This window comes from Elephantulus edwardii, unplaced genomic scaffold (genome assembly GCF_000299155.1).
Source record: "Elephantulus edwardii isolate Elephantulus edwardi_28Jun2011 unplaced genomic scaffold, EleEdw1.0 scaffold00176, whole genome shotgun sequence".
Classification (NCBI taxonomy): Eukaryota; Metazoa; Chordata; class Mammalia; order Macroscelidea; family Macroscelididae; genus Elephantulus; species Elephantulus edwardii.
In genome coordinates this window covers 6376378-6388574 of record NW_006399926.1, presented here as the reverse complement: position 1 = coordinate 6388574, position 12197 = coordinate 6376378, and positions in this window count along the sequence as shown.

Here is a 12197-nt window from a genome sequence, read left to right as displayed (position 1 = left end):
GGGAGAACAGATAAGATTAAGTGCCAAAAAGGTATGGAGAGAGAATACATCCCTGACGGACCCTCTTCTTGATTTTGAACCATGTAGTATCTCCTTGCTCTGTTCTGACAGCTGCCTCTTGGTCCAAGTATAAGTTTCGCATTAGCAGTTGACGAAGAGTGGAAATTAATGAGTGGAGTTCAGAAGGATTTGGAGAAGAAGAACCATCAGCTACTATTTCATTTTCCCCCTTCTTTTAATAACATCTTTTAAACAGCTTATCCTTGCTGTTCTCAAGCTTTCTCATCTAAGTCATTCATATTTTTAGTTGTGATGAAATATACATCTAACAAAACATAAGCATTTGCAACAATTCCTGCAGTGCCATTGACTGCATACAGCAAGTTGTACAACCATTTTCACTGTCCTTTTCCTTATCATTCCACCACCATTTACATAAACTCAGTACTTCTAAACAAAACATCCTTTCCTCTCCCTCACTTCATATTCTGCTAACCATTATTTTTTTTTATTTCTTTCTCATGCAGCTAATATTAATCGACATGGAGATTTGAAAGGTCATCTACCTTCGCTAGAGGGAAATAGACTTATGAAGGAAGTTTGTCTGAGATCAGACTGACCTAAGGAGTTTCACCTAAAATTACAGCAGACTTGACTTTCCACCACTTGCCCCCCTACTATGTATTATTTTCTCCACCCCCTTATCAACTTACCTGGGATAATTTCTTCAGTGAATCACCTATGCAGGAATCTTTGCCACAGCATTTGCTTGTGACACAAGGGCACGTGCAACTTTCAGTGTGTTAGATGTCACCATCTAGGCCTGATAATATCTAATTCTCTCTTTCTCTCTCTTTTCAACTATACAAAGATAATTTTTTTCTTTAACTGCCAACGTCAATGCACATACAGACATATAAATCCCTTTTTCTTTTTATATATACAAAGCAAGAGTGGCATCCACTTCCTAAACAACATGCCTCTGGAAACTCTATGAACTTTGAGAAATGATAATAGTTTGAGAAAGGCTTCAGGTCTTTTGTTCATAGGGTCACTATGAGTTGTGTTCAATTCTATGGCAATAAACAACAACATCATGTTGTAGTAGTATACATCAGGATTTTATTACTTTTTATGGGTAAGTGGTATTCCACTGTGTAGATAAATGTACCGCATTTTGTTTCTCTATTCTTCTGTTTATGAATATTCTGTTGTTTTTACTTATTCAATCTTTTTTTTTTTAGAACATAAGTCACTTTATTTGTTATAGAAAATCCACTATGTGGTGGCCACAGCTGGAGCCTGAGTCCTCTGCACGGAGACTCTGGTGTGAGTCTTCACAAGATGATCTGTGAATTCCTGGTAGGGAGACTTTGTGAACACCGTCTCTTTCCAGAGATCTGGGGTCAGATAGCTGTAGGTCTTTGAGATGGCATCAAAGGTGGCCTTAGCAAAGTTGCCCAGGGTAGCTGTGCAGCCCCTGGCTGAGGTGTAACAGTCATCACTTCCAGCCATTGTCAACAGTTTCTTAGGCACAGGGGCCGAGACGATTCCACTGTCTCGGGGTGCAGGGATCAGACGCACCAACACAGAACCACAGCGCCCAGTCACCTTGCAGGGAACAGTGTGAGGCTTGCCAATCTTGTTCCCCCAGTAGCCACGCCGCACAGGGACAATGGAGAGCTTGGCTACAATGATGGCCCCACGGATAGCAGTAGCCACCTCCTTGGAGCACTTGACACCCAAGCCAACATGGCCATTATAGTCTCCCATGGAGACAAAGGCCTTGAACCTGGTCCGCTGGCCAGCACGTGTCTGCTTCTGCACTGGCATGATTTTCAACACTTCATCCTTGAGGGACATGCCCAGGAAGAAGTCGATGATCTCAGATTCCTTGATGGGCAGGGAGAAGAGATAAATCTCCTCCAATGATGTAATCTTCATATCTTTCACCAGGCAGCCCAGTTTGGTGACGGGGAGCCACTCCTTGTCCTCGGCTTTGCCTCCTCGAGCTCCGCAGCCCCTCACACGGCCCCACCCATGGCACAAACTGGGGACTGAGGAGCTCACCCTGAGGACCATGACAACTCCCCCCAAGCCGAGGGTCGAAGACAGCCTGCCCCGGGCAGAGGGCCACACCCCCCATGGGCTGGCTGGTACACTCCCCCTGTAATTGCCCTCACCCCAATCTGGTCCCCTCGCCTGACCGAGGACTGTGTGGCCAGGGACAGCATCTCCAATTCCAGCACCACCACTTTTACCCCCCCCATAAGTGGTCATACTATAATTTGAAGTAGGTGTCACTGCCCTCCCCCTTTATAAATGTCAAAGGGAACCTGAGAATTGTGCACAGGCTCCCCCCAGGTCTAAACAGCTTTTTGCAGAAGCATTCAACAGATCAAAATATGTGGTGCATTTAGGATATCAGTCCTCTTGGACATGCTGCCACTGTTAAGTGTCATCAAGTAGACAACTCACAATGACTTTCAACAATTCATTGTATAGGTAGGTGATCATCTTTTCTGGCTTTCCAAGGAAACCCAAACCTGCAGGCGGCGGGGTGCAAAAACCAAACTATCCTCTCCAATGATTTCCTTGGCATACAGATTGAATAGATATGGAGAAAGGATACATAGCCCTGCTGCACACTTTGCTTGATTTTGAACCATACAGTGTTGCCTTGCTCTGTTTGGGCAACAGTTTTGTTTGGTTGTTGTTGTTGTTGTTTGTTTTATAAGCGAAATATAGATTTTGCATGAACACAGTTACACGTTCAGGATTTCCATTCTTCTCAATGTTAGCTATAATTTGTTATGCTCCACTCAGTGAAATTTCTTTGCATTGTCAATAATATACAAACATCCTTTTGGTATTCTCTACTTTCAGCCAAGATTCATCTGACATCAGCAACAATATCCCCTATCTCTTTTAAATTCATCTAGAATTTTTAGAAGTTTTCTGTTGATATACTGATTATTTTTTCAAAGTCTTCAAAAGATTTGCATGTTATATTAATGACATGATAACTGAACACTAATGATTGAAGATCAGACAAGTTGTGGGATGACATCAAGGAAGGATAATTCAGGGACATCAAGGATAATTCAGGAAGAAAGTAAAAGATCATTGAAAAGACACAGGACAAAGAAAAGACCAAAATGGGCATCAGAGGACACTGTAAATTGTGCTAGAACTTTGAGAAGCCAAAATAAAAGGGAAAATGGTAAAGTAAAAGAGTTTAACAGAAGATTCTAAGGGGCAGTGTGAGAAGACAGTGTTATAATGAAATGTAAAAAAAGAAAATACTGGAATTTCCATATTCTTGCAATTGTGAATAATGCTGCTATGAACATTGGTGTACAAATCTTAAGGGAGCTCTGGTGGCCTAGTGGCAAGATGCTGCACTGCAATCCCAGAGGTATGCCATTCAAATCCACCAGATGCTCTGCTGGAGAAGGAGGGGGCAATCTCCTCCTGTACCTGTCAGATCTGATTTGATGGTACATGTACAAATAATACAATAAAAATTTAAAAAAAAATTTGTTTGTGCCTCAGATCTCAAATGTTCAACCACAAGCTAACAGATTGAAGAATTATGGTACATTCACACAATGGAATATAACACAGCATGCAGGAACAATGATTTTTTTAAATTATTACCTAACTTGGGAAGGACTGGAGAGCATTATGCTGAGTGAACTAACTTGGTCCCACAAGGATATATATTATATGAAACTATTATTGTAGAATGAGTGTAAGGATCCAAAAGGGGTGCAAGAGGTTGAAAGGGATGACAATTTTTGGGGGGGTTATTAATTATGGGGTTGTACAATTTGATGGGTGCAAGGGTGAGGGAAATTGAAAGAATTTGTTATTGAAAACAATGTATTCAAGTTTTGTAAATAAACTAGTAGAAAAGAAAAAAAAACCTTGAAATTAGAATATAAAAAAAGAAGAAGAATTTGCTCTGGATTTTTCAAGCTAAAACCAAATTCAAGCCTTGAGTGACAATACTGAAAGACGCTTTTAGGTAAAATCATGAGTGACCCAGGAGGCATCAAGAGCAGATGGAGGGAATACACTGAATTGCTGTACCAAAAAAGGATTGGCTGACACAAATCCATTTTAGAAAGTAGCATATGATCAGAAAATAATGGATGTGAAAGAAGAAATTCAAGCTGCACTGAAGGTATGGGCAAAATATAAGGCCCCAGGAACTGATGGGATACCAATTAAAATGTTTAAACAAACAGATGAAGCCTGAATATACTTGCTAATATATGCCAAGAAATTTGAAAGACAACTACCTGACCAACTGACTGGAGGAGATCAGTATTTGTTCCCATTCCTAAAAAAGGTGATCCAACAGAATATGGAAATTATTGAATTTAGCATTACTATTTTTAATTGCTTGTTCAACAACTTTACTTGGATTTCTTACTGTGGCATTGTAAGTAATAGTCAGAAGTGACCCAGAGTTGTCCCTCCAATGAGTTTTCAGAAGCAATAAATCACAGGGGAGGAGATTGTCCATCCTCCGTCAGAGCAGCTGGTGGATTCTAACTGCGTGCCTTCAGGATTCCTGCACAGCTTCTTACCACTAGGCCACCAGAGCTCCCTAATAGTTCTGCTTGAATGTTTAATTGATGCCTCAAACATGGCATACCCAAAAGCTCATTCCTGAGTTTCATCACAAAACTGCTCTTTTTATCTTCCCACCCAACATATTTTCATGGATTTATTGGCCATTTGCATGTCTCCTTTGAAAAAAACATCAATCCAAGTCCTTTGTCAATTTTTTTTTAAATTTTTATTTTAATGAAAGTTTATTAAGAATTTGGATTTCCTTTCATTCATTGTTGCACATTTTCTTCCCTGCCCCTCATCCTCCCCAGTTCATTGTTTTTGAGGTTTTCTTTTTTAAAAAAAGTTCTTTTGTTGTTATATAGTGTCCCCACTACCACCACTTTACTATGCAGCTTGGTGTATTATATGCTTGAATGACAATTCTATCCTTGAAACCCTTCAGGCCAAAACCTACTTTTCAAAATTATGACAGAAAGAGAAATAAATAGATACATAAACATTTGTCATTACAACAGTTTTTACACATAAAATTCCATAAAACTATTTTTACATTCTGTTATGTAACCTTCTTCACTATGTCTAAGTTTTCTTCCCATCATCTCTAACAAAAATGTGGTGCTTTTAGTAATGACTCCGTCCTTTTCTCTCTCTCTTCTTTCCTGATAACCATTGACAAATTTTGGGTTCTGAGCATTTTCTACTGTGTATTTCAAGTAAGCAGAATCATGCAACATGTTTCTTTTTATCATCAACTTTCATCACCACTCAGCACAATGTTTGTAAGATTCACTTGTGTAGTAGCAGATGTCAAAAGTTTATTTCTCATATGGAACTTTATTTTTCAGTATTCCATTGCATGGATATACCACACACTAATTATTAGCATATCTATTAATGGGAATTTAGGTTCCCATTTTTAGGCCAAAAGCTTTTGAATCATTGTTTGCTCCCCACTTTTACTTTATATCTAATCTGTTAGTAAATCTTATTGGGTTTATTTCCAAACTATATATCTATATTATCTAACCACGCCTTCCTACCCTTATTTCTCCCGCCCTGGCTCCAGGTCATCACTGAATTACCATAATTTCCTCTTTGAGGCCTATCTGCTTTCATTCTTGCTAGAGAGCTCCTTGTAAAATGAAGTCAGATGATGCCATTGCTCTGCTAATACTTTTCTATGGCTTCTCATTTTAATAACCATAGCAGCTAATGTCTATTTATGATCTACCTACTTTCCTCCCACTCATCTGACTTTACCCTCTTCAATTCTTTCCTTTATTAACACACCCCTCAGCCACATCCTCTTTGCCATATCCAAGTCATAACAGATTCCTAGTCAGGGATTTTGCCCCTGGGATTTCCCTTCTGCCTGTTCATCTCCATGATTACTTCCTTATCTTCTTCAGGTTTTTACTGTGAGATTGTCCCTGACTACGCCATTTAGAATAGGCAGCATCCTTCTTCTCCAGCACTTTAAAAAAATCCCTTCTTGCCCTGTTTCTTCTGTACACTGCTTAGAAATAAGGAATGCTGGTGGCTTAGAGGTAGGGAGTTGCTCTGCTAACCCAAAGGCATATAGTTTGAATCCACCAGTTGCTCTGTGGAAAAAAGAGAGACAGTTTCTCCTGTATGATTTACTGCCTCTAAAAACCCACTGGAGGGTTAGCTACAAGTTGGTTGTGATTGCATGGTCCATAACAACATTTATGAACATCTAACGTGCATCATGGTTCCTGCCAGGTGCAAATGGTTTTCCTCAATCGCTAACCTGAGGTTGGCAATTTGAAAGCTCCCAGATTTCCTACAGAAGAAAGGCCTGCGAACTTGTTATAAAGATTACAGCTCAAGAACAACCTTTGGCTTTTTATGTTATTGTTGTTAAGTGCTATTGAGTCATAGATGACTCACAACAACCCTATGAACAAAAGACCTGAACACCTGTATAACTTTCATCGTTTTTCCAAGTTCATTGGGTTTCCGGAGGCAAGCTATTTCAGAAATGGATGCCACTCCTGCTTCTAAGCTTGTTTTAATTGGGGAACTCCACCAAACACTGTCCACCATGGATAACCATTATCATATGTGATACATCAGTGTCACAGTGTTTATTATCACAGCAACCATGAGTTACCTCTGCACAGCAAATGAACAGATCAGTGTTATACCACTTAAAGAATGTTTGACCAAAAACAATTAAAACAAGGACTGAGGGCTGCAGATTAAAATCACCAACCTTTGACTTCATAGCTTAACTTTCTTTCCACCATACCCACAGAGCTTTCTCTATGTTGGTGTTGCTGTCGTTAAGTGCCATCAAATCATAGACGACTCATAATGAGTGACCTTATGAACGAAAGACCTGAACACTTGTATAACTTTCATTGTTTCTCCAAGTTCATAGAGTTTCTGGAGGCAAGCTATTTCAGAAGTGGTTGTCACTCCTGCTTCCAGCTTGTTTTAATCAGAGATCTCTACCAAACACTGTCCATCATGAGTAACCATTATTCGCATTTGACACATCAGTGTCACAGTGTTTAACATCACAGCAACCACGAGTTACTTCTGTATGGCTTTTTATTTAGCATGCTTAATACGCCAAGTTTGTGTTTTGTTTTGTTTTTACTGATTGCCCATCTCCTATATCCAAATGAAAGCTTTGGAAAATAGGGATTTCTCCCCCCACCACACACACCCCATTTTGTTCAATACTCTATCCACAATGCTAGAACAATGCCTAGGGCCCAGGAAGCTCTCAAATAAATAGTAGCTCAATTAAAACAAAACAAACAACAACAAAAAAAACACACCAACCACTAAACAGCAACCCCCAAATCCCATCAATTCCAGAAGTTAGAAAGAGCAATTCCAGCAGAGAGAATGAAATGGACCAAAGCATGAAGGTGACTAAAGGCAACCTCAGATCCAGGACCTGGTCTTAGCCTGCTAGTGATTTGCTGTGTGAATGGTACAATTTCTTCCCCAATCACACCGCTGTGCCATCAGTGACTGTGAAGCCTCCCCCTAACCCCTAAATGGCACCAGCATTCTCAGACCTGGATACTAAGCTGAGTAAGTTCTGGTGACTGTGCCAGAGGCTCTCTGGAGAGGCGCTATGGGGCAGGAAAGAGAAAAGGGTAAGGCTAAAGCTGAGTAAGCAAGTACTTGCCAGAGAGAGGAAGCTCTGGGCTGGCCTCACTCCCACAGCACTTTGAACTCTCTCTGCCTTCCTGCCCACCCTTTACTCCAAGAAGGCATTTTAGTAAAACCTGAATGACGGAAAAGCAACATTTAGTCATTGAAGCAGGCCTCAGCTTACCTATCTCTGGGTTCCAGCTCTCCAACCTTCTTTTTTTCTGATAGCTCTGGGCTCTTCTTGGGGTAACAGAAGGACTCCTATACTATCTGCATTCCCAAGCGGTAGTTGAGACAGTTGACCTAGGAACAGACAGATCTTAGTTTAATCCACTTGCTAGATGGGAGTTCATTGGCATTGGGAAAAGAGAGGAGACTAATCTTGTCAAAAGTCCTATTTTTATGAATGAACTTACATGTTAGTGAGGCAAGTTATTATTGAATTCCTCTGAGCCTCAATGCCATCCACATCTGCAAAGGATCTCTAGTGGTAAAAGAGTTAAGCAAATAGGTGCTAACATAAAAGTTGGTGGTTTGAATCCATCTAGCAGCTCTTCCCTAGACATGCTTGGTGATCTACTGTACAGTTTACAGCAGAGAAAACCAGTCGGGCAGGTCGGCTTCCTCACATGGCATCACTGTGCATAAAAATCGACTCCATGACTCCTAACAACAGGACAGTAAAATTGAAAATATCTTTATAATGGACCTTTTGAAGATTATGTAAAAGAATATAAGGAATTATAAGGTCCAGTGTCTGAGAAACAACAGGCTTTTCAAAAGGTCGGCTTCCTTTACATTCTCCCCATGTTCATACCTGCACCTCTGCAGAGCCAGGTCGTGGGGAGCTCACTTGGCATAGCATTAAATAGCACCCTTCTGTTTCTCTGTCTTTCCTTCTGACTAGAAGTCTCCCGAGTGCAGGAACTAGTCTTCCTCCTAAGACTATGACTTTCTGAGATCAATCTATCTCCCCAAAAATTCAAAAGTGTAAACCTAAGCCCTCTCCTGTCTCCTGACCAAGCAGGTCTGGGTTGCAGGGGAGGGGAGGTGCAGATCTGATTGGTGCGAAGGATTAAAAGGAACTGGGAGACCCACATGCATTGCTTCAGGAGGAGATAAGCAGTATCCTCCCACAGACCGCACCACCTAGAGGCCTGCAGAAGGCTTCCTGAAGACTGGACTCCAAGCAGAGACAACAGGTGAGGCTTGGAAGTAGTCAGGGCTGCTTTAGGGGAGGCTGATGATCAGGTCCCAGGCATAGCAGTGAAAGGGGGACAACGGACTCCTCTTGGCAGAAGTGTAGTATCTAGGGCCAAATATTTTGCCTAGGTGAAATTTAACAACCCCTCCCCTCTCTGTGCTATCTCTTATACACCCCCCTCCTCCCAGCCCCTGAGTGGCCTCTGTAACCACATTCAGGAGTAATTTGAAGCGCAATTACACCTCTCAGGAGGTAGCTGATATAGAATCAGCTGTTCCCTCAGCACTCTCTAATTACCAGCTGAGGAAGGAAGGTGGGAGTGATGAAGGTGGAGCCCAGCCAAGTCCCACAGGCATCTGTGTTCCTGCTCCCCTTTTTGCCCACTGAGGGCACTCCTGGGGAGCCTGAGTATCTATTCTTGGGCTCCCTGCTGCTTGGTTCTGTTCTGTGATTGCCTCTTCTCTGCTCTCTAACATGTCCCTCCTTCTGTTCCCTGCACTCATGGGTCTGATACTCTCCCATTTGCTTTGTCAAACGGTGCGCCTTCTTTCCTGCCTTCTTCTCTTCACACTCACTCTTTTTTTTTCACTCACTCTTTTGAAGTCTCCTTGCCTCATCTCATATGGTTCTTCACCAACAACTCTCCCAGTCCTTGTTGGTAGACCATCTTTAACTGAATGTGCTGAGCATATACTGCTTCCTCTACAACATGGATTATTTTTTGCATGCCCCAGCTGTGGCAGTTCAGGAGCCTGCCAACATCTTTGCTCCCACCACTGAGAACTTTCATGCCTCAGTTCCCTAATTGACTCTTAGGCCCTTTAGCAAGAGCTCTGATGTCATAGTCTGTGGCACGTTGTACTGCTAATAAGAAAGGTCAAGCATCTTCAGCAGTTTAAATCCTCCCATTGACTCCATGGGAAAAAGATGGAAGTCTCCTCCCTCTAAGATTGCAGCCTCGACAATGAACTAGAGGTCCACCATGAGTTGGAAGGGATGTGAGGGCAGTGGGGTTTTTAGAGGTCTCTCTAAATATCAGCAAGCTCTACAAAAGCAAGCTTATATTAATGCCCCAGTGAGCCTGACTCGGGGAAGCTCAATCAGCCCACACAGGGGACTCCTAAGAGCAGAAAGACACAGACACTGAGCTCCTGGGCCAAGCTGAACTCCCACAGCCAGCAGAGCAGAAGGAGGGACATGTGCAAAGTCAAGGGGCCTCGCTGACTCTGCTCTGCTGTGTGTCTTTGGAGCTTCAGGTGTTCGTTAGTCAAAGAAGAAGGTGAGGTTGATGATCTCTGAAGCCCCTGCAGCCTTAAAGCTGCATTTAGGTAGGTCTTGCACTGAGTTCCATCTGCAGACACTTGTTGCAGTCACTCCCAAGAATAAAAGAACCAGTTTAATGAAATGCAATCTATATACTGAGAATATGTAGCAGCTTGCCAAAGTCTCACAGAAATCCATACTCTCGTTTTACCTACAAAGTAGTCCATAGGTGGCAAACACAATTGGGAATTTAGCTCGTAACTCGGCAGTTTGAGCCCATTCAAAGACACCTTTGAAGAAAGCCCTGGTTATCAGCTTCTGAAAGGCCACCGTGTTTTAAACCCTGTTAAGCTCTTTCCTCATTTACACACAAGAGGCACAGTGAGTTAGAACCAGCTCAACAACATTACATACAAATAAATTCCAATTTATAAAATGAGCTCTCCAGAGAACAAGATGTGCAACTGGGATTCAAAACTGGCCTCAACTCCAAACCCAGTTCCCCTCCTTAAGCGTGACGCCCCTCCAGATTATAATCCTCTCTCTAGAAATGGAACTGACTCACAGCTGACCCTCCAGTGGGGTTTGTGGGACTGTAAAATTCCAATGACAGATTCCCTATCTTTCTTCCAAGGAGATGATAACTGATTCCAATTGCCAGAGGGTGGGTTCCTTTGTGTTAGCAGTGCAGCTCCCTACAGACTATACCACCAGAGTTCCTGAATTAAATTTTGAACATGACGATTATCCAGGAAGTAGACATCTCTGTTTCTAGGATCACTAAAGGCCATTCTAACAACAATTGTTGAATCAAAGTCAGAGAAGTCTTGCTTTTTCTCTGGGAAGTCCAGAATTGACTGGATTGGGGTAAATTATTGCCTCACAGAATTGGAAAATGTCTTTGAGGGCATCAAGCATAACCTGTCACAAAACCATTGGAGAACTGGGAACGTTGTGTAGAAGGGGGCCGCCTGGGCTAGAGGTCTGAACTTCTTTCACAAACTCACCTGGGTCTTTGAACAACTCATATCTTCTTCACAGACTCCAATCCCCATAAATGAGAAGAGGAATGAGATACAATGGACAGAACTAGCCTGTATATGTTTCTTTCTCCATACATATTAAATTTCTATGCTGATAAAATAATTCAAGAAGCTGGACTAAATGAACAAGAATGTGACAGACAATCAGACTCCTCAGCAACCTTTATTGTGCAAATGACACAATCTTGCTTATATAAAGTGAAAAGAGCATCAAGCATTTACTGAGAATCAAAGACCACAGTCTTCAGTATGAGTTGTGTCTCAAGATAAAGAAAACAAAAATTCTTAACCACTGGACCAACAATCAACCTCAGCATAGTTGGAGTAAATTTGAAGTTGTCAACAACTTCATTTTGCTTGGATCTACAACTGATATTTATGACAGCAAAGAAGAAATCAAAAGACATGTTATGTTGGGAAAAGTTGTCAGGGACCTCTCCAAAGTGCTAAAGAGCAACATACCCATTTAAAAGTTAAGGCTCACCTAATGAAAGCCATGGTATTTTCAGTTACTTCCTTTGCATCAGAAAGCTGGACAAATAAAGATGGCAGAAGAGGCAAGGCTTTTGAATTGTGGTATTGGATGAAAGTTGGATTTCCCAAGGACTCACCAAGTCTTGGAAGCAGTACAAACAGGGTGCTTCTTAGAAGCAAAGATGATGAAACTTAGTCTTGCATCCTTTGGGCATGTTGCCAGGAGGGGCCTGTCATTGGGAAAGGACATCATGCTGGAAAAGGGACAGACAGGGTCAAGGAAAGAGAAGATGGCCTTCACCAAGGTAGATTTACACAGTGACTATGGCCATGTAATGGAGTATGAGGGAGATGGTGAGAAGACAGAGGTTCTGATCAAGTTAGTTTTATTTTTCTCTAGAAAATCAGAAATTCTCTGTTAAGGCTCCCTGTAAACAAGTACTGACAATCTCTTTAAAGACCAAAGGTGCTAATTACTTTCTAGTCATTTA